Here is a 24,580-nt window from a genome sequence, read left to right as displayed (position 1 = left end):
CCATTCTGACAGTTAGAGTTTGTTTCTGTTGATGTTCATAATCCCTGTAACTGAACTGAAGTTTAATATTCTGGATAAATGTGAAATAAATCAGGTTTATTTTAAACACGTTGTGGATTTTTGCCTTTCCCACCTGGGTATTTAACATCACCTGGCTGGAGCTCAGGAAGGACAATCTGGGTCGTGGATCACACAGCAGGAACAGAACTTCAGCCTGGACACAGTCCCTCAGGGTCACACTGAGAGGGACAAACAGCACTTTGTTCTTTCTCATCTCTCTTCACTGACAGCAAAGCCCCCGTGTGGGTTAATCCTGAGGTGTGTAAGAAATGTGTCCCAGCCGCTCTCTTCCATGGTTCAGAGCTCCTAGACACGGATCAGAAGGCTCCTTTACAACTGTGTTTAGAGTCAGGAGGAACAACGGTGCTGTCAAATCAGAGATTGGTGTAAAACTGTGATCTGTTTCTGACTGAAAGGGAAAATCAGGTTTAAATTTCCAGTCTGAAAATGACTGTGCTAATTATTCTATGAAGATTTACTGTGTTTGTGACAGACCAAAATCGATTACTTTAAGGCAGAATTAAACCCATTTGAAATAAATTTGCAAAATTCTGTATTAAAATAGCAGGTAGTGATTTCAGAGGTACCTGTTAACTGCTGGGAGAATTATACAACAGATAAAGAAAGACCTGCAGCACATTTCCTGGAGTTCCCTGTTTTATTGATGTGTGTTAGACACCAGGATAACTAAAAATACTCATCCCTGAATATCCATGTGATTGCGACCCTCAAAGTTATTCTGGGATCACTCCCGCTGCATAGCTCCAGCACTGACCCTGCTGCAGGTTGGAGGCTTGGGGAGTGGGCCCTCCAGGAGTGGATTGAGAGAAAGCAGTGTTTCAGTATCTGGACTAATACACGGTGAGGAACCAGAGGAATCCTTACTGAGGAACTGTCTGGGGCTTTACCTCTCAGTGTAGGTCTAGGGGGTGAATGATTCCCGACTCCCTGAACTGCCAGACACTGAACCCAGTTTGGAACAAGATGAATTCAGTGTCCAGGAGAATTGGGACCAATATCACCCACAATTGAGGGAGAGGAAAGCAGCCATTAGAGAAGAGATCTTTGGGAAAGAAGATGGTGAATAATTGTGGGAATACCAGCAAAGCTTTCCTAGCTCCATCAGGAGTGGGAAGATGGTTAAAGGTGGTTTCGAGCCACTGAAAGACAGTTGAGGACAGATTGAATCAGATTGCCAGGCTATGACAGAGCTGTTAAATGACTGTTTCACATCAGTCTGCACTCCTGTGGATGATGCTCAGATTCCAGCTGTGGGATGTGCTGTCGACAATAACATCATCAATATTAAAATAGAAAGGGATTGTCACCCTGGAGAAAATAGGAAATCTCAAACTAGATGGTGCTCCAGGTCCAGATGATATCCACCCAAGGGGGTTTAAAGAGATGTGACAGGTGCCCTGTGAACCTCTTGTCCGTATCTTCAACAGCTCAATAGAGTCAGCGATTGTTCCCTGAGATCGGAAAGTAGCTCATGGTGTTTGCACTTTCCAAATCGGGGACAAATCAGAGCCAGGAAATGACAGGCCCATCAGTGTGGCCACGATCACAGGGAAGATGCTTGAAGGTTTCTGATTCTGTTTCTGATCACTGGGGGAGAGAAGGATCCATTAGAGATCCTCAATATGGATTCTGGAAAAGAATGTCACACCTTAGAAAACCTGTTTGTGTTTTGTGAAGAAGTTGCTGTGCTGATGGATGAGGGGAATCAAGTTGACATTGTCTATCTCAGGGTGTAATCCAGCATCTTGTATTTACACAGAGGGTTATGGGGCTGGAGGAGGTTACAGAGATACTGAGGGTCCGGTTGACATTGTCTATCTCACCGGTGTCAAATCCTTTTCCATGGTGGCTCTGATCCAATATTCTGGCACTGGGAGAGGGCCACACTCAGCAGAAGTTATTAAAATGAAACAAGATACTGATAAAATTTATCAGTATTCACTGACATCTCGATTTTATTTACTGCTCCTGCTGCTCCAGATACCTGGCACCTCTTCACTTGACCCATCACATCAACACTTGGAGCAAATGACTGGGCTGAGGCCTGTCTTGGATAAAAACATGAGGACCACTTGTCAGCACAGAATCAGAGAAATTTACAGCACAGAGGAGGCCATTCAGCCCATCATGTTTGTACTGGTTGAAAATGAGCTATCCAGTCCAATCCCACTTTCCAGCTCTTGGTCTGTAGTCTTGTAGATTACAGCAAGACTGGTGCATATCCCAGTCCTTTTTAAATGTGAGTATTTCTGCCTCTACCATCCCTTCAGATAGTGAGTTAAAGTTCCCCACCACCCTCTAAGTGAAAACATTACTCAACTCCCCTCTAATCTTCCCACCAATTACTTTAAATCTCAGCCCCCTGGTTACTGACCTCTCTGTTAATGAAATAGGTCCTTCCTATCCAATCTATCTGGGACCCTCATCATTTTATACACATCAATTAAACGTCCCCTCAGCATCCTCTATTCCAAAGAAAACAACACCCACCTCTCCAAATCCTCCTCAGGGTTAAAATCACCAGTCCTGGCATCATCCAGATAAATCTTTCTGTGCCCTCTCCAGTGTGATCACATCCTTCCTGTAAAGTGCTGAATAGAACTGGACTGTGCTCTAACTAGTGTTTTTTATATTTCTAGAATAACCACGCTCTCACCTTCCATTCACTTCAATGTGAGGGAAACACAGCTGGAACCTGTCAGCATCTGAAAGATATTTACAAATTTTCGAGGGTTCCTTACAGTTGGGGTCTTCCTCTGTTTTGTCCACTCGAGGTGTTAGATAACAGACTTTCTCCTGTGAATATCGAGCTGGAGTTTTGGGCCATGAGGCGTTTCCTTGTTCATCTTGTTGACTCTAAATATTGAATTGTGTGGTTTCAGACACCAGGTAATCAAGCTGACAACAGATTGTCTCACACTGACTTTATTAACAGCACTGCAATCATACAGATAGAGCATATTTCCCCAATCCAGAATAGGGATAATCACAGAATCTTTACAGTGCAGGAGGCCATTCGGTCCATCGAGTCTCCACTGGCTCTCTGAAAGAGCATTCCACCTAGTCCCACTCCCCTGCCTTATCCTGTAACCTTGCACATTCTCTCTTTTCAGATAGCAACCCAGCTCCCTTCTGAATCCCTCAATCGAACCTGCCTCTACTGCCCTTTCAGGAAGTTCGTACCAGTCTTCAACTTCCCTGTGGGTGAAAAAATGTTCCCTCACATCGCATTTAGGGAGGGAATTTAAAAGCTTCACATCAAGGCACAGCCACCAATGATGGAATAATTATAATACTGGGTATTCAAGAGGGCAGAATGAGGAGCGTAGAGGGACATGTGACTGGAGATTACAGAGATAGGGAGTGACAAGGCCATGGAGGGATTTGAAAATGAGGATACAAATTTTAAAATTGAGCCATTCCTTGACCAGGAGCCAGTGTCGGTCAATGAGCACAGGGGTGATGAGTGAATGGAACTTGGTGTGAGAAAACTCATGGACAGCAGAGCTTTGGATGATCTCATGTTTCCATATGGGGGTGGGGTGAATGTGAGGGGCCGGCCACGAATGTATTGGAATCATCAAGTCTAAAGGTAACACGGACATGAATGAGGGTTTGAGCAGCAGATAGCTAGAGAGTGGTGAATCTATGGAATTCATTGCCACAGAAGGCTGTGGAGGCCAGGTCATTGAGTGTATTTAAGACCGAGATAGATAGGTTCTTGATTGGTAAGGGGATCAAAGGTTACGGGGAGAAGGCAGGAGAATGGGGTTGAGAAACTTATCAGCCATGATTGAATGGCGGAGCAGACTCGATGGGCCGAATGGCCTAATTTCTGCTCCTATGTCTTATGGTCTTATGAGCTGGGGTGGTGTGGATACAGGCAACATTATGGAGATTGCAATATCTGGTATTAGTGATGGTGTGGATATGTGGTCAGAAACTCACCTTGGAGTCAAATATGAGACTAAGATTGTGGACAGTGTGGTTCAGCCTCGGACAGTTCCCAGGGAGAGGGATGGACTCGGTAGTTAGGGAATGGGATTTGTAGTGGTGACCGAAGACAATGACTTTGGTCTTCCCAATTTTTAATTGGAGGAAATTTCTGCGCATCCAACACTGGATGTGGGATAAGCAGTTTGATAATTTAGTAACAGCAGAGGAATGGAGAGGGACGGTGGTGAGGTAGAGCTGGGTGTTGTCAGTGTACATGTGAAAACTAACACGGTGCTTTTGGATGATGTCATCGAGTGGCAGCATGGAGATGAGAAATAGGAGGGGCCAAGGATAGATCCTTGGGGGACACCAAGTACAAGGACTTTGGAGAGGAAAGGGAGGTTGGAGATGGGGCGGTAGTTTACAATGACGATTGTGGAAAAAGTTTTTTTTCAGGATGGGTGATGATGGTGGATTTAAAGGTGAGGGGAACAGTACCAGGAGAGAGACAGAAACATTAGCTGATATTGTTGAGATGGAGAAGTTGGGTGGCCAACAGTTTAGTGTGAATAGGGTTAAGGCAACAGAGGTGGGTCTCATGGACAAGATAAGCACTGAGACAGCATGAGGGGAGATGGGAAAGAAACTGGGGAAAGATGTGGATTCTGGGCTCGGACAAGGGGGAGTTTTAGAGATAGTTTGTCCCGGTGGACTACTGGAAGGGAGGGAAGCAGCAGAGGCAGCTGATCGGATTGTCTCAATCTTAGTGACAAACAAGCTCCATAAGCTCCTCACACTTGTTGTTGGAGGTGAGGGTGGAGGAGACAGGGGAGAGGGAGAGGCCCTTCAAAAGGAACTAACTTGTGTTAGAGAGATTAACAAGATTCACCAGACAGTGCGTTTTACACAAAGCTGATTTATTTGACTTTTATCCAGAATATTAACACCTATAACTGGGCTGGAATTTATGAACATCAGCAGAAATACTCCCCAATGAAAATCGTTCAGTCCCGGGTGGAATTAACAGGAAAATCTCATCATTGTATTTACTTGTGATCTTAAAAAGACTCAATATTGTGTGTGTAATACAAAGCTGATTTATTTGACTTTTGTCCAGAACATTAATGCCTATAACGTGACATTAATGTCTATAACTTAACATCAGAGAAACAGACCCTAATGAACATCGTTCACTCCTGAATGTAATTAAAAGTAAAATCCAATCACTGTCTTTATGTGTGAACCCGCTGGTGTATCAGCAGGTTAGATGACTGAGTGAATCCCTTCCCACACTGGGAGCAGGTGAACGGCCTCTCCTCAGTGTGAACTCGCTGGTGTGCAGTGAGGTGAGATGCTCGTCTGAACCCAGTCCCACAGTGAGAGCACCTGAACGATCTCTCGTCAGTGTGAACACGTTGATGATGCATCAGTTCCCTGGAACTTTTGTAACACTTGCTGCAGTCTGGGCATTTAAACGGTCTCTCCCCAGTGTGAATTCGCTGGTGTCTCAGCAGGTTAGATGAGTGAGTGAATCCCTTCCCACACTGGGAGCAGGTGAATGGTCTCTCCCCAGTGTGAACTCGCTGGTGTGTCAACAGGTGCGATAACTGAGTGAATGAATCCCTTCCCACAGTTAGAGTAGGTGAACTCTCCAGTGTGAACTCACTGGTGTCCAGTGAGTTGAGATGCTCGCTTGAACCCAGTCCCACAGTGAGAGCACCTGAACGGTCTCTCGTCAGTGTGAACACGTTGATGGGACATCAGGTCCCGGGTACTTTTAAAGCTCTTCCCACAGTCTGGGCATTTAAAAGGTCTTTCGTCGGTGTGAACTCGCTGGTGTTTCAGCAGGTTGGATGAGTGAGTGAATCCCTTCCCACACTTGGAACAGGTGAACGGCCTCTCCCCCTTGTGAACCCGCTGGTGTTGTTGCAGCCCTGTCGATCGAGTGAATCCCTTCCCACACTCAGGACATGTGAACGGCCTCTTCCCAGTATGAACTCGCTGGTGTTGCAGCAGGTTGGATGACTGAGTGAATCCCTTTCCACATTCAGAGCAGGTGAATGGCCTCTCCCCAGTGTGAACCCGCTGGTGTTTAAGCAGGTCAGACGATCGAGTGAAACCCTTCCCACACTCAGAGCAGGTGAATGGTCTCTCCCCAGTGTGGACTCGCTGGTGTCTCAGCAGGTCAGATGACTGATTGAATCCCTTCCCACACTCAGAGCAGGTGAATGGTCTCTCTCCAGTGTGAATTCGCTGGTGTGTCAGCAGGTTGGATGATCGAGTGAATCCCTTCCCACACTCGGAGCAGGTGAACGGTCTCTCCCCAGTGTGAGTGCGCCAATGAGTTTCCAGCTCAGATGGGCATCTGAATCCCTCTTCACAGCCTCCACATTTCCATGGTTTCTCCCCACTTTGAACAGTGCTTTTTCCCTTCATGTTCGAAATCAGATTATGATAAATTGGGCGACTCCTTCAGATCCTGATGTGATGTTTGGTTTCAGTTTCACAACTGCAAATCCTCCCCTTCTAATACCCTGTGAAATTGATTTAAAATAGAAAAAAGGAATGAGAGAGAACCCACAAAAACACAAAGGCAGGTTGTGAAATTGAGTTGAATGAATCTGGGAATTTGTGGGGCCGGCACGAGGAAAAAGTGACCATGAAAACTGCTGGATTGTCATAAAAACCCAACTGATTCACTAATGTCCTTCAGGGAAGGGAACCTGCCACTTGGTCTGGGCCTACACAAGACACTGGCCTCCTTAAGATAACAGATAGGAACCGGAATAAACCGTACGGTTCATTGAGCTGCTCCACCATTCGAAATGAGCATAGCTGATCTTGGGCTTCAACTCCACTGTCTGACAGAGAGAGAAAATAAGAGAAGGAGGTAGTAGGAGCGGGAGTAAAGAAGATGGACTTAATAGAGCTACATCTCACTATATAAGTGTGAGGTTATCCATTTTGGTCAGAAGAATAAAAAGGCGACTTATTATTTAAATGGAGAGAAACATCAGAATGCACCAGTGCAGAGGGATCTGGATGTCCTCGTGCATGAATCACTGAAAGCTGGTGTGCAGGTACTGCAGGCAATAAGGAAGGCAATTGGAATTTTGTCATTTATTGCTAAAGGAATAGAGTATAAAAATAGGGAAGTGTTGCTGCAACTGTACAAGGCATTTGTGAGACCGCACCTGGATTACTGTGCACAGTTTTGGTCCCCTTACTTGAGGAAGGATGTAAGTTGCATTGGAGGAGGCTCAGAGGAGGTTCACTAGATTGATTCCAGAGATGTGGGGCTTGTTTAATGAGGAGAGATTGAGCAGTTTATGCCTATACTCGCTAGAGTTTAGAAGTATGAGAGGAGATCTAATTGAAGTATATAAGATGCTAAAGGAGACAGACAAAGTAGACGTGGAGCGGATGGGAAACAAAGCAGCAGGTTAACGTGTGGGGGGTGGATCCAACTTCATGGAAAATTATGAAAAAACTGAAAAGAAAGGAGAGCCCAGGAGAGGCTATTAAAGTCCCCAGAACACAAAATAGGACAGAGTGTTTGGAAAGGGCTGGGAATCTAACTTCAAGCACATCAGATAAAGGGACGACAATGAGAAAGGGGAAGGGAAATACAAGACTGAAGGAGTTGTTTCTGAATGCACGCAGTATACGAAATAAGGTAAATGAGCTTGTGGCGCAGATTGAAATTGGCAGGTATGATGTGGTGGGCATCACGGAGACATGGCTGCAAGGGGATCAGGACTGGGAGCTAAATATCCAAGGATATACATCCTATCGAAAAGATAGGCAGTTTGGCAGAGGGGTGGGGTTGCTTTGTTAGTAAGAAATGAAATTAAATTGATAGCAAGAAATGACGTAGGGTCAGAAGATGTAGAATCTGTGTGGGTAGAGTTGAGGAACAGCAAAGGTGAAAAAACCATAATGGGAGTTACGTACAGGCCTCCGAACTGTAGTCAGGATGTGGGGCACAAGATACACCAGGAGATAGAAAAGGCGTGTAATAAAGGCAAGGTTACAGTGATCATGGGGGAATTTCAATATGCAGGTAGACTGGAAAAATCAGGTTGGTAGTGGATCCCAAGGAAAGGAATTTGTGGAATGTCTACGAGATGGCTTTTTGGAGCAGCTTGTGGTGGAGCCCACTAGGGAACAGGCAATTCTAGATTTAGTGATGTGTAATGAGGCAGATTTGATAAGGGAGCTTAAGGTGAAGGAACCCTTAGGAGGAAGTGACCATAATATGATAGAATTTACCCTGCAATTTGAGAGGAAAAAGCTGGAATCAGATGTAATGGTATAACAGTTGAATAAAGGCAACTACAGAGGCATGAGGGAGGAGCTGGCCAGAATTGACTGGGAGATGAACCTAGCAGGAAAGACAGCGGAACAACAATGGCAGGAGTTTCTGGGAGTAATATTGGGGGACACAGCAAAAATTCATCCCTAGGAAGAAGAAGCATACTAAAAGGAGAACGAGGCAACCATGGCTGACAAGAGAAGTCAGAGACAACATAAAAGCTAAAGAGAAAGCATACAATGTGGCGAAGAGCAGTGGGAAACCAGGGGATTTGGAAGCCTACAAAGACCAACAGAGGACAACTAAAATAGAAATAAGGAGGGAGAAGATTAAATATGAGGGTAAACTAGCCAGTAATATAGAAGAAGATTGCAAGAGTTTTTTTAGATATATAAAGGTTAAGAAAGAGGCAAAAGTGGACATTGGGCCGCTGGAAAATGACACTGGAGAAGTAGTAGTGGGGAACAAAGAAATGGCGGAGGAACTGAATGGGTACTTTGCATCAGTCTTCGTGGTGGAAGACACGAGTAACATCCCCAAAGTTCAAGAGAGTCGGGGGGCAGAGTTGAGTATGGTGGCCATTACCAAGGAGAAGGTGCTAGGAAAACTGAAAGGTTTGAAGGTGGATAAATCACCTGGATCAGATGGATTACACCCCAGAGTTCTGAAGGAGATAGCTGAAGAGATAGTGGAGGCGTTAGTGGTGATCTTTCAGGAATCACTGGAGTCAGGAAGGGTCCGAGAGGACTGGAAAATTGCTGATGTAACCCCCCTGTTTAAGAAGGGAGTGAGGCAAAAGACAGGAAATTACAGGCCAATTAGCCTGACCTCGGTCGTTGGTAAGATTTTAGAGTCCATTATTAAGGATGAGATTTCAGAATACTTGGAAGTGCATGATAAAATAGGGCAAAGTTAGCATGGTTTCATCACGGGAGGTCATGTCTGACAAATAGGATAGAATTCTTTGAGGCTGTACCGAGAAGGATAGACAAAGAAGAGCCAAGAGATGTTATCTACTTGGACTTTCAGAAGGCCTTTGACAAGGTGCCGCACAGGAGACTGCTCAGTAAGATAAGAGCCCATGGTGTTAGAGGCAAGGTACTAGCATGGATAGATGACTAGCTGTCTGGCAGGAGGGAGAGAGCGGGGATAAGGGGGTCCTTCTCAGGATGGCGGCCGGTGACTAGTGGAGGTCCGCAGGGGTCAGTGTTGGGACCACAACTTTTCACTTTATACATTAATGATCTAGATGAAGGAACTGAGGGCACCCTGGCTAAGTTTGCAGATGATACAAAGATGGGTGGAGGGACAGGTAATATTGAGGAGGCGGGGAGGCTGCAAAAGGATTTGGATAGGTTAGGAGAATGGGCAAAGAAGTGGCAGATGGAATACAACGTGACGAATTGCGAGGTCATGCACTTTGGTAGGAAGAATAGAGGCATAGACTATTTTCTAAATGGAGAGAGAATTCAGAAATCTGGAGTGCAAAGGGACTTGGGAGTCCTAGTCCTGGATTCTCTTAAGGTTAACTTGCAGGTTGAGTCGGTAGTTCGGAAGGCAAATGCAATTTTGGCATTTATTTCGAGAGGACTAGAATATAAAAGCAGGGATGTGCTGCTGAGGCTTTATAAGGCTCTGGTCAGACCACATTTAGAATATTGTGAGCAATTTTGGGCCCCGTATCTCAGGAAGGATGTTCTGGCCCTGGAGAGGATCCAGAGGAGGTTCACGAGAACGATCCCAGGAATGAAAGGCTTAACATATGAGTAACTTTGAGGACTCTGGGTCTATACTCGATGGAGTTTAGAAGGATGAGGGGGGATCTGATTGAAACTTACAGAATACAGAAAGGCCTGGATAGAGTGGATGTGGGGAGGATGTTTCCATTAGTAGGAGAGACTACGACATGAGGGCACAGCCTCAGAGTAAAGGGAAGACCTTTTAGAACAGAGATGAGGAGAAACATCTTTAGCCAGAGAGTGGCGAATCTATGGAATTCATTGCCACAGAAGGCTGTGGACGCCAGGTCATTGAGTGTACTTAAGACTGAGATAGATAGGTTCTTGATTGGTAAGGGGATCAAAGGTTACGGGGAGAAGGTGGGAGAATGGGGTTGAGAAACTTATCAGCCACGATTGAATGGCAGAGCAGACTCGATGGGCCGAATGGCCTAATTTCTGCTCCTATGTCTTATGGTCTTACAGATTCATCCTCCCCACCTGTTGATCATCTCTCACAATTCTAAATTATTGGCATGTCGTAAATATATCTGGTTCAAACAGAAGTTCATGCACGGACTTTAAAGATTCTCCGGCTCTCTGTTCACCTGCATCCACCTTGTGGATATTTTCTAAATCCAGATTCTATTTCCCGCTTCAATTTAACTTCATTCCGTTTAATAGATATGAGTGTGTTTAATTCAATGCTGATTGTTTTATAGTTAGTTTCACTATGGAGTGTGTGTTAATGTCCTGATGATTTAAAATGTCTCATTCAGTTTTCCACAATAATCACTCCATGTTGTTCTGTTGTCGAGTAGCTGGGCATGTCTGGGACCTGCTCTTCAGTGCAGGGTCACCATGCATTTCCACATGTTAATTACACCACATGGAACATATCACATCTGCACACTCACACTGTATTCCAATACCATGCTGCATGTGCCAACCTACGCAAGTCACTCTTGGTTTTTCAGGTGATCTTATCAAAATATCAGTGGGGTGTCTGCCTGAAGATCTTTGCTGATCTAACCCTGCCTGTTTCTGGAGTCTCGGATAGTGGCCAGACTATCAAATTCAGTTTCTTTTAAAATACAGAGGCAAGGACACAAATATCACCAAGAGAAATCTCTGTTTACTGTTCTCATCTACACTTCCCTGACTTTAACTAGAATGTACATGTACATTAGATTGATTATTCCATTGAACTATACCCAGGTGAATTATTCCATTTCCCAACTGGTGGTGTGATTTTCTTTATCTTTTATTCTAAATGCATCATTTCATGAATTACTATTCTATCTCATTCAGGAGCACTGCAGGAACTATATTGTCCCATTTAATACTCACATAATATGGTGTTTGTAGATCAGAGACAGAAGTACAGATACTTGCAATCAGATTGTAGATCACTCCCATATCTCCTGTTCTCAGGCATTTTGTCCTGAATGATAACAAATGGGATGAAGCCAAATCTTTAAAAAGCAAAGCCTTTTGTTTGAATTGTCACCGTGCTGTCAGTGGAAAGGGTTAACTTCTCAGCTTGTTAGCAAAGGGGCTGAAGAAACATTCTCAAATGTGCACACTTGTGTCAACTTTATGTAACTTCATTTTCAGATCAAGGATGAACCAAACCCCATTTCAATTTCTGTTTTTCCAATTCTCTTGGTATTTTTATCAGCTTTGCCCAAATGTTATTTTTTTCTTCTTCCTCCAGGCACCTTTCCAAATGACGGTAATAAAACTGAAGAAAAATAAAACTGAAAAAGTTCACTTTCACAGGCAAAAGGAGCTTCAACCTTCTGAGACTGAAAAGAGTTAAAGAGGGTGGAGCTTCCCACAGCTTGTGAGCTCCAGAACAGAACCTCAAGGCTGAAGCTTATCTTTAGGGAATCCAACTTTTCAATGTCTTTTACAATTGTACAAGTTCATTGGGATTCATACTTAAATGTTTACTTTTACTCAGTCATTATAACCTTTCACTTTTCTCAGTACAGAAGCTGGCAGCTTTTTAGATTCAATCCCAATTGTAAACTTCTCTTGTAGCTGGCGTATGGAGAAGATCATGTCCACTGTAGATCTGCCAGCACAGAAACCGCACTGTGCTTCTGGATACACTCGGTCTGCAAGTAGATGGAGTCTTTTAGGCCTGACCCTAGTGAAGGACGTCCCTGTGATGCTGAGGAGTGAGATGTCCCTGTAGTTGTTGCAATCTCCTCTGTCACCTTTCATTTTGTATATTGTGATCATTCTTCAGTCACACACGTGTCCTGTGGAATGGATCTTACCTCCCAACAGAGAAGGAGGAGCTCATGAAGCTGTGACAGTAGATGGGACTTTCTGGGCTTGAGCAGTTCAGCTGGAATGTCATCCTTGCCGGGTGTCTTTCTGCTTGCTAATCAATTAATGGCCTTTTCGAGCTCACGTGATGAGGGTTCCTCGTCCAACCCAATCATGACAGGAAGCTGCAGGAGGGAGTCAAACAGAGACTGGGAGATGTCCTTCTCACAGGAGTACAGTTCACAGCAGTTTCAACCCAATGGGACATCTGTTTACGTCTGTCAGTGAGAACTTCACCCTCCATTTGGTGATGGTCAGACCAAGCACATCATACACTGCACGTATATTTCCATTGTCACAGGCAGTTTGGATTTCTTGACGTCGGCTGTTCCAGTGTTTATTTACATAGTATCTCCCTGTCTTTTAACAACTGTCTTAGCTACTTGCAAGTTACATAATGTTCTAGTTGTTGGGTTTATGTTGTAATCAGGCAGGCTTTGCTTTTTGCTTCAATGACAGATTCATCTCTGCTGAGTGGGTCTCAAACCAGTCTTTGTTGTGGGCTCCACCTTTCCCAAATGTTGCTGCTGCTGTGTCAGAAATGATTGAACTCAACGCCTTCCAAGATTCAACAATATCAGTGTTGACTGCTGAAGCTTTTATCGATGTGCATGTAAAATATTTTACTGTTTTGCTTATGTTCCTTGATAAATTAATTTCATCATGGAGGTATCTCTGTGTGGAATGTACAAGTCAGTAAGAATTGTCAGCAAGGATTAATCAGCACTCTCTAATTGGAGATGTTAATCAGTGGAACCTCTCAGACACTGAATTGTAGTCTTTGCTCCAAAGGTCAGTTTAGGATTGAAGTAAAAATTCATAATTTTATTGTAATCAAGTTCTTGAATTAAGAGGAAAGATCACAGATGGTGCTTTTAAAAAGGGACACTGCAGCTCAGATAATCAGTGACAGATCCAGAAAATTAAACTCCAGCCAGTTATAGGGTTGTTAATATCAGCAGAATCAAAGCTAATACTATCTGACTATCAGTCCTGGATGTGACTAACAGCAGCAGTAACAGCAAAATCCAATCCCTGCAGTCACTTGTGAATTCACTGGTGTGACAGCAGGTTGGCTGACTGAGTGAATCCCTTCCCACACACAGTGCAGGTGAATGGCCTCTCCCCAGTGTGAACTCGCTTGTGTACTTTAAGATTAGATGAAGACCTGAACCTCTTTCCACAGGAAGTGCAGCTGAATGGCTTCTCCCCAGTGCGAACTTGCTGGTGTGAACTTGCTGGTGTGACTGAAGGCTGGCTGACTGAGTGAATCCCTTCGCACACACAGAGCAGGTGAATGGTTTCTCCCCAGTGTGAACTCGCTGGTGTGACTTAAGGCTGGCTGACTGAGTGAATCCCTTCGCACACACAGAGCAGGTGAATGGTTTCTCCCCAGAGTGAACTCGCTGGTGTGCAGTGAGGTCAGAGGAATGCCTGAACCTCTTTCCGCAGGAATTGCAGCTGAACGGCCTCTCCTCAGTGTGAATTTGCTGGTGTTTTAGTAGGTTGGAGGGCACAGTGAATCCCTTTCCACACACGGAGCAGGTGAATGGCCTCTCCCCAGTGTGAAATCGCTGGTGTCCACTCAGGTGGGATGAAGACCTGAACCTCTTAACACAGTAAGTGCAGCTGAAGGGCCTCTCCCCAGTGTGACCTCGCTGATGTGTCAGCAGAGTGGATGACTGAGTGAATCCCTTGCCACACACGGAGCAGGTGAACGGCTTCTCTCCAGTGTGAATACGTTGATGGCTTCTCAGCAGAGATGGATAATTGAATCCTTTCCCACAGTCCCCACATTTCTACGGTTTCACCATGGTGCTGGCCCCAGTGTGAGTGCGTCAATGAAATTCCAGCTGGGATGGATAACTGAATAGCTTCACACCATTCTCACATTTTCTCATCCGCACACAGAGATCATGTGTACAGTTTCTCCCCACTGTGAATGGTGCAATGTTTATTCAGGTTTTGGAACTGGTTAAAGATCTTTCCGCAGTGAGTTCACTGGAACACTCTCAGTCGGGTGTGTGTGTGTCTCGGTGCTTTCCCAGTCCCACTGATGTTTGAAATCTTTTCTCATACAAAGAACAGTCAAACATTTCCCCTTCCACATTCAAAGGTCAATTATATTCAGGTCCTGATGAATCGAGTGACTCAGTCAGATGTTGATGTGATGTTTGGTTTGCGTTTCCAATCTACAAATCTTAATATTTGATGATGTTTAGCATCTGAAAATCCTTCCCTTCTAAGACCCTGTAAAAGGAGTTAATAAAAGTCATCACTGTCAGTCCAGCATGGAAATTAGTAATTGACAATTACACTTGCTACAGAATATTTTTTCCTCTCGTCTCCCCTGCCCCACCCCAAACTGTAAATCACAGTCCCACACACACTCTCCTTCCTGTGATGAGAAATCCAAACCAAGAGATCCAATCTCCACCATTTCTTTCCTCTCCCAGTTTTCTATCTCCCTCTGCTCTGGCTGGGTTCAGTTCTACAGCCCTGCTGTAAAAGGAATTGGAAAAGGAGACTGTAAGTTCAAGATTAGAAACTGAGAAGAGACAAACATTTCTCTGGGTTTGAGTTTGCTGTGTGTAAATTCTCCCCTTCTAACCCCCTGTAAAAGGAGTTTCCAAAATCCATCCCAGTCAGTCCAGTATAGAAATTCACAACATTCTCTCCTTCTGCTACCTGGACCAGGATGACCGCGCATGCGCCCTGCTGCACATTGCCCCCTAGAAAGATGGCGGCCGTTACCCCGGGCCTGGCGAAGGGAGAAATCCAGACTTTCTCGGCCTGTTCTCTGCAAACACAAGACCGGTACCTTGTTACTTGGGATCTGCTGCCTGCACTGTGTCTTTAGGAAGCCTCCCTGCCCACTCCGCTGGCTCCATTCCTCCTCACACACCCACTAACTCTGTTAGTTTGCTCCACTCAACATTCTCGTAACCACAGAATTACCTGGAAAACTGTTTTTATTCTCGTAACCACGATGAGCAGCTACAGTCACAGACCAGCACCGCGCATGCTCATGAAACAGACAGTAATGCGCATGTGCAGGGAGCTGCTGTTTTGAGGATAGGGCACATTCTTCTCCCATTTGAATGCTGGGTGGTTTTGCCGCCATTGAAAGCCCTTTTCTTTTGCACAGCAAATTATGGTTTGTGATCCGATGACGACTGGATGCCAGAGTCAAGATATAACATTATTTATCAATTGGTATAACAAACAAAGTGCAGGGTTTCTGCTATAGTTCTGTCCTGGGTGCAAATAGCAGAACAATCCTCTACAGTTCAGTGTGAACTCTCTGGAGCCTTAGTCCGCAGTGCGAACCAAATATTTCTTCCCGTAAATAGAACTTTTAAACTAAGTTTTTGTTAGTAAAAGACGAACATATGAACATACTAACAAGCAGTAGGAGAAGGGGTATATGCCCCCTTGAGCCTGTTCTACCTTTTAATAAGATCATGGCTGATCTGGCAGTCACCTCAAATCTGCATCCCTCTTCCCGCCAATAATATATCACCCCCCCCTTGCTCATCAAGAATCTATCCACCTCTGCCTTAAAAATATTCAAAGATTCTGCTTCCACCACACTTTCAGGAAGAGAGTTCCAAAGAATCACGATCCTCCGAGAGAGAAAAAATCACCTCTTCTCCATTTTAAAGAGGTGATCTCTTATTTTTAAACAGTCAGAGAACGACCAGACTTTAGCACGGGGCCAGTGGAAAGTTCAGTTAACATGATTGTCAAGCAGTGATGAAGTGAATTTTCAATTCATGTGCACCTTGTTTGTGCATTTTCCAGATTAAAACTTGAATTGAATCCATCATTCTCCATCATAAGAGCATTCAAGGTGGAAATCCATAAATACTTGGACACTCGGGGAATCAATGGATATGGGGGTAGGGTGAAAGTAGAGTGGAGCTGGAAGATCATTCAATAGTGGAGCAGGTTCAATCATTAGTCTATCAATCAATGGTCTATCCCTGCTCCAATTTCTTGTGTTCTTTTGAACATCACTATGAATCACTGTGATCCTTTAAAAGCGGAGGCTGGTGGGGGAAAAGTGAGGGGGAGAGCAACCCAATCATGGTTCTGGAAGTGATAAATAAATGAAACTGGCGATAAGGAGAGCTTTGAGATTGGATGGGTCGGTGCTGCTGGAGGGAAAGATCGAGTGTGTACATATGGCGGTGCATGGCACTGAGTGTGGATCTCAAAGTGAGGTGAGAACAGCAGTGCGAGGAGCATTCTATGTCCCGGAGATACCTGTCTTCCTGGGTGGATTCAAAACATGAGGGATGCAACTTCAATTGAATCCACACGGGGTAAGTCAGAGACGGAGACAGTCACTAAGGAAGGAGCCATGATAGGGTCTCCCTTGTCCTCACTTTTCACCCCACCAGCCTCCACATTCAGAGGATCATCCTCCGTCACTTCTGCCAACTCCAGCATGATGCCACCACCAAACACATCTTCCCCTCACCAACCCCATCAGCATTCCATAGGGACTACTCTGGGACACCCTGGTCAACTCCTCCATCACTCCTAACACCTCATCCCCTTCTCAAGGCACCTTCGCATGCAATCGTGAAAGGTGCAACACCAGCACCTTTATCATCTCCTTTCTCACTGTCCAAGGGGCCAAATACTCCTCTTCAGAGAAGCAGCACTTCACTTGCACTTCCCTCAATTTAGTCTACTGCATTTTCTGCTCCCAATGCGGTTTCCTCTACATTGGAGAGACCAAACGCAGACAGGGTGACTGCTTTGAGGAACACCTTCGGTCTGTCCGCAATCATGACACAGACCTCCCTGTAGCTTGCCAATTCAACACACCACCCTGCTCTCATGCCCACATGTCTGTCCTTGGCCTGCTGCAATGTTCCATTGAATCTCAACGCAAACTGGAGGAACGGCACCTCATCTTCCGATTAGGCACTTTACAGCCTTCTGGACTTACCATTGAGTTCAACAACTTCATGGCATCTACTCTCTCCTCTATCCTCCTCCATTTTTCACCCATTTAAAAAATTTTATTTTATTTTTTATCCACTTATTGTCATTTTTATTCATTTATTCATGTTTTATTCCCTTTTACATCGTCTTTCATTTTGTCCATGACATCTTTGTCAATCTCTCCTTAGCCCCACCTATCACTGGCCCTCGATCCAGCTTCACCTGCTCCACCCCCGCAACCACCATCTTAAAACAGTATACATTTTGTCACATTTCTACTTCTCTTTAGCTCTGAAGAAGGGTCAAACAGACTCAAAGCATTAACTCTGTTTCTCACTCCACAGATGATGTCAGACCAGCTGAGATTTTCCAGCATTTTCTGTTTTTATCTCTGAATTACTAGTCTAGTGACCATATCACTACTGCATTGGCTGCCCCTCTTGTGGTAAACTAATTTCTAATGAGAGTTCCTGAATTATGGGGAAGGATCAGAGACAGCGGTTCTTAAAGGGACACTGCAGCCCCAAGAACACAACCAGCAAATGATCCAGAATATTAAACTCCAGCCCAGTAACAGGGATTTTTAACATCAGCAGAAACAAACCCCAACTGTCAGAATGAACATGGTTCAGCCCTGGATGTGATTAACAAAGAACAAAGAAAAATACAGCACAGGAACAGGCCCTTTGGCCCTCCAAGCCTGTGCCGATCATATTGCCCATCAACTAAAACATTTTGCACTTCCGGGGTCCATATCCCTCTATTCCCATTCTATTCATGTATTTGTCAAGCTGCCTCTTAAACATCACTATCGTACCTGTTTCCACCACCTCCTCTGGCAGCGAATTCCAGACACAGCAGTAATAACAGCAGAATCCAACTTCTGTAGTCACTTGTGAACTCGCTGGTGTCTCAGCAGGTTGGATGACTGAGTGAATTCCTTCCCACACTTGGAGCAGGTGAATGGCCTCTCCCCAGTGTGAAGTCGCTGGTGTACAATGAGGCTGAATGAAGACCTGAATCTCTTTCCACAAGAAGTACAGCTGAACAGCCTCTCCCCAGTGTGAATTCGCTGGTGTGTTAGCAGGTCAGATGACTGAGTGAAACCCATCCCACACTTGGAGCAGTTGAATGGAATTAGAGAGGGAGAGAAGGAAGGAAGGAAACCCTGGGAGGTTTGGAGAAACCACCTTCATGTTCGCTCATTAAACTCCACACAGTAAGTTTTGGACACAAGGTTAATGTCTGCTCTTCTGTATGGTCGGTCAGGGGGTTTCAGATTAATGTTTTGTCATGAGTAATGACTGAAGTGAATGATCAAACATATTGTTATCTCCAGTTGTACAAATTTGATTGAGCAGATACAGAAAGAATTGTGCAAATCTACATTTGGATTTCAGCACCACCCCGCCCCCCCACATCCCCCGAGACTATGTCCCTAAACCCAACACTCACGCACCACCCCCCCCACCCCCCCGAGACTATGTCCCTAAACCCACCCTAAACCCATCAACCACCCCTCCCCCGAGACTATGTCCCTAAACCCACCACACACCCAACCACCCCAACAACCCCGAGACTATGTCCCTAAACCCACCACCCCCCCACACCCCCGAGACTATGACCCTAAACACACCACCCACCCACCCCCCCACCCCCCCGAGACTATGACCCTAAACCCACCACACACCCCTCCAAGAATATGTAACCAAAACCAACGCCCACCCACCCCCACCACCCCCCCCACCCACCCGAGACTATGTCCCTAAACCCACCACCCACGCCCCCAACCCCCGGGAATGTGTCCCTAAACCCATCAACCACGCCCCCACCCCCCCGAGACTGTGTCCCTAAAACCACCACCCACGGCCCCACCCCCCCAGAGACTGTGGCCCTAAAGCCACCATTCACGCGTCCAATCCCCCCGAGACTGTGTCCCTAAACCCACCACCCACACCCCCACCACCCCGAGACCGTGCCCCTAAACCCACCACCAACACCCCCAACCCCCCGAGACTATGTCCCTAAACCCACCACCCAGCCTCCCGAGACTATGTCCCTAAACCAACCACCCACCCACCCTGAGACTATGTCCCTAAACCCACCACCCACCCCCACCGAGACTATGTCCCTAAACTCACCATCCACACACCTGAGACTATGTCCCTAAGCCCACCAAGCACACCCCGGAGACTATGTCCCGAAACCCACCACCCACCCCCCCGGACACTATGTCCCAAAACCCACCACCCAGCCCCCCGAGCCTATGTCCCTAAAAGCACCACCCACCCCCCTGAGACTATGACTCTAAACCCACCACCCACCCCCCCGAGACTATGTCCCTAAATCCAACACCCACCCCCAGTGAGACTATGTCCATAAACACACCACCCACCCCCTCCGAGACTATGTCCCTAAACCCACCACCCACCCCCCCCCAAGACTACGTCGCTAAACCAAACACCCACAGCCCCCGGAGTCTACGTCCCTAAACTCACCACCCACTCCACCAAGACAATGTCCCTAAACCCACCACCCACCCCACCCGAGACTATGTCCGTAAGCCCACCAACCACACCCCCGAGACTATGTCCCTAAACCCACCACCCACGCTCCCCGAGACTATGTCCCTAAACCCACCACCCACATCCCCCGAGACTATGTCCCTAAACCCAACACCCACCCCACATAGACTATGTCCATAAACACACAACCCACACCCCCGAGACTATGTCCCTAAAACCAGGACCCAACCCCCCGAGACTATGTCTCAAACCCAGCACCCACCACACCCGAGACTATGTCCCTAAACTCACCACACACCCCCCGAGACTATGTCGCTAAACCCAATACCCACCCCCCCCGAGACTTTGTCCCTAAACCAAGCACCCCCACCCCAAGACTACGTCCCTAAACCCACCACCCAACTCCACGGAGACTACGTCCCTAAACCCACCACCCACCACCCCCGAGACTATGTTCCTAAACCCACCACCCACCACCTCCGAGACTATGTCCCTAAACACACCTCACACGACCCCACCCCCCCGAAACTGTGTCCCTAAACCCACCTCACGCGCCCACACCCCCCTGGGACTGTGTCCCTAAACCCAGCACACAAGCCCCCACCCCCCCGCAACTGTGTCCCTAAGCCCATCACCCACGCCCCCACCCCCCCGAGACTGTGTCCCTAAAGCCACCACCCACGCCCCCAATCCCCCTGAGACTGTGTCCCTAAACCCACCACCCACGCTCCCAGCACCACCAGATTGTGTCACTAAACCCACCATCCACACCCCCACCCCCCCGAGACTGTGTCCCGAATCCCACGACCCGCGCCCCCACCCTCCCGAGACTGTGTCACAAAACCCACACCCCAACCCCCCGAGACTGTGTCCCTAAACCCACCACCCACGCCCCCACCTTCTCGAGTCTGTGTCCCTAAACCCACCAGCCAAACCCCCGAGACTATGTCCCTAAACTCACAACCCACACACCCGAGACTATGTCCCTAAGCCCACCACCCACTCCCCCCGTGACTGTGTCCCTAAACCCACCGCCCACGCCCCCGAGACTATGTCCCGAAATCCACCACCCAACCCCACCCCCCCGGAGACTACATCGCTAAACCAAACACCCCAACCCACCCGGGACTGTGTCCCTAAACCCACCACCCACGCCCCCAACCCCCGAGACTGTGTCCCTAAACCCACTACCAGCGCACCCACCACCCCGAGACTGTGTCCCTAAACCCAGCACCCACGACCCCACCCCCCCGAGACTGTGTCCCTAAACCCACCACCCACGCCCCCAATCCCCCCGAGTCTGTGTCCCTATACCCACCACCCACGCCCCCAGCACCCTGAGACTGTGTCCCTAAACCCACCACCCACGCCCCCACCCCCCCGAGACTGTGTCCCTAATCCCACAACCCACGCCCCCACCCTGCCGAGATGGTGTCACAAAACCCACCACCCACGCCCCCACCCCCGAGACTGTGTTCTTAAACCCACCACCCACGCCCCCACCTCCTCGAGTCTGTGTCCCTAAACCCACCAACCACGCCCCCACCCCCCCGAGACTGTGTCCCTAATCCCACAACCCACGCCCCCACCCTGCCGAGATGGTGTCACAAAACCCACCACCCACGCCCCCAGCACCCCGAGACTATGTCCCTAAAGCCACCACACCCCCCCCGAGACAATGTCACTAAACCCACTACCCACCCCCCCGAGACTATGTCCCTAAAGCCACCACCCACCCCCCCGAGACTATGTCACTAAACCAACCACCCACCCCCGCCGAGACTATGTCCCTAAACTCACCACCCACACACCCGAGACGATGTCCCTAAGCCCACGACCCACTCCCCCCGTGACTATGTCCCTAAACCCATCACCCACACCCCGGAGACTATGTTGCTAAATCCAACACCCAACCCCCTGGAGACTATGACCCTAAACCCACCACCCAAACCCCGAGACTATGTCCCTAAACCCACCACCCACCCCTCGTGAGACTATGTCCCTAAACACACCACCCGCCCCCCCTCCGAGACTATGTCCCTAAACCCACCACCCACCACCCCCGAGACTACGTCACTAAACCAAACACCCACACCCCCGGAGACTATGTCCCTAAACCCACCAGCCACTCCACCGAGACGATGTGCCTAAACCCACCACCCACCCCCCCGAGAATATGTCCATAAACTCTCCACCCACACACCCAAGACTATGTCCCTAAGCCCACCACCCACTCCCCCCCTGACTATGTCCCTAAACCCACCACCCACACCCCCGAGACTATGTCCCTAAACCCACCACCCACCCCCCCGAGACTATGTCCCTAAACCCACAACCCACCCCCCCGACACTATGTCCCAAAACCCACTACCCACCCCCCCGAGCCTCTGTACCTAAACCCACCACCCACCCCCCCGAGACTATGTCCCTAAACCCACAAACCACCCCCAGTGAGACTATGTCCATAAACACACCACCCACTCCCCTCCGAGACTATGTCCCTAAACCCACCACCCAACCCCCGAGACTATGTCCCTAAACCCACCACCCACCCCACCCGAGACTATGTCCGTAAACCCACCAACCACACCCCCGAGACTATGTCCCTAAACCCACCACCCACGCTCCCCGAGACTATGTCCCTAAACCCACCACCCACATCCCCCGAGACTATGTCCCTAAACCCAACACCCACCCCCACATAGACTATGTCCATAAACACACAACCCACACCCCCGAGACTATGTCCCTAAAACCAGGACCCAACCCCCCGAGACTATGTCTCAAACCCAGCACCCACCACACCCGAGACTATGTCCCTAAACTCACCACACACCCCCCGAGACTATGTCGCTAAACCCAATACCCACCCCCCCCCGAGACTTTGTCCCTAAACCAAGCACCCCCACCCCAAGACTACGTCCCTAAACCCACCACCCAACTCCACGGAGACTATGTCCCTAAACCCACCACCCAACCCCCCGAGACTATGTCCCTAAACCCACCACCCACCACCCCCGAGACTATGTCCCTAAACCCACCACCCACCACCCCCGAGACTATGTCCCTAAACACACCTCACACGCCCCCACCCCCCCGAAACTGTGTCCCTAAACCCACCTCACACGCCCACACCCCCCTGAAACTGTGTCCCTAAACCCAGCACACAAGCCCCCACCCCCCCGCAACTGTGTCCCTAAGCCCATCACCCACGCCCCCACCCCCCCGAGACTGTGTCCCTAAAGCCACCACCCACGCCCCCACCCCCCCGAGACTGTGTCCCTAAACACACCACCCACGCCCCCAATCCCCCTGAGACTGTGTCCCTAAACCCACCACCCACGCCCCCAATCCCCCGAGACTGTGTCCCTAAACCCACCACCCACGCTCCCAGCACCACCAGATTGTGTCACTAAACCCACCATCCACACCCCCACCCCCCCGAGACTGTGTCCCGAATCCCACGACCCACGCCCCCACCCTCCCGAGACTGTGTCCCTAAACCCACCACCCACGCCCCCAACTTCTCGAGTCTGTGTCCCTAAACCCACCAGCCAAACCCCCGAGACTATGTCCCTAAACTCACAACCCACACACCCGAGACTATGTCCCTAAGCCCATCACCCACTCCCCCCGTGACTGTGTCCCTAAACCCACCACCCACCCCCCGAGACTATGTCCCTAAACCCAACACCCACCACCCCCGAGACTATGTCCCTAAACCCACCACACACCCCGCCTGAGACTATGACTCTAAACCCACCACCCACACCCCCGAGACTATGTCCCTAAACCCACAACCCACCCCCCGAGACTATGTCCCAAAACCCACCGCCCACCCCCCCCGAGCCTATGTCCCTAAACCCACCGCCCACGCCCCCGAGAATATGTCCCTAAATCCAACACCCACCCCCCGTGAGACCATGTCCCTAAACAGACCACCCACCCCCCCGAGACTATGTCCCGAAATCCACCACCCAACCCCCCCCCCCCCGGAGACTACATCACTAAACCAAACACCCCAACCCACCCGGGACTGTGTCCCTAAACCCACCACCCACGCCCCCAACCCCCGAGACTGTGTCCCTAAACCCACTACCAGCGCACCCACCACCCCGAGAATGTGGCCCTAAACCCAGCACCCACGACCCCACCCCCCCGAGACTGTGTCCCTAAACCCACCACCCACGCCCCCAATCCCCCCGAGTCTGTGTCCCTATACCCACCACCCACGCCCCCAGCACCCCGAGACTGTGTCCCTAAACCCACCACCCACGACCCCACCCCCCCACCCCCCCGAGACTGTGTCCCTAATCCCACAACCCACGCCCCCACCCTGCCGAGATGGTGTCACAAAACCCACCACCCACGCCCCCACCCCCGAGACTGTGTTCCTAAACCCACCACCCACGCCCCCACCTCCTCGAGTCTGTGTCCCTAAACCCACCAACCACGCCCCCGGAGACTATGTCCCTAAACCCACCACCCACCCCCCCGAGACTATGTCCCTAAAGCCACCACACCCCCCCCGAGACAATGTCACTAAACCCACCACCCACCCCCCCGAGACTATGTCCCTAAAGCCACCACCCACCCCCCCGAGACTATGTCACTAAACCAACCACCCACCCCCGCCGAGACTATGTCCCTAAACTCACCACCCACACACCTGAGACGATGTCCCTAAGCCCACGACCCACTCCCCC

The 24,580-nt window shown here is 48.7% G+C and overlaps 1 pseudogene; it reads right to left on the bottom strand.

Annotated features, from left to right (window-relative positions):
* Positions 1-4,840: 4,840 nt before the first annotated feature.
* Positions 4,841-16,048, bottom strand: LOC121273961 (annotated as a pseudogene).
* Between the last annotated feature and the right edge of the window lie 8,532 nt (positions 16,049-24,580).

Source organism: Carcharodon carcharias, assembly GCF_017639515.1.
Source record: "Carcharodon carcharias isolate sCarCar2 chromosome 27 unlocalized genomic scaffold, sCarCar2.pri SUPER_27_unloc_7, whole genome shotgun sequence".
NCBI lineage: Eukaryota > Metazoa > Chordata > Chondrichthyes > Lamniformes > Lamnidae > Carcharodon > Carcharodon carcharias.
This window is presented reverse-complemented; position numbering and strand designations above follow the sequence as displayed.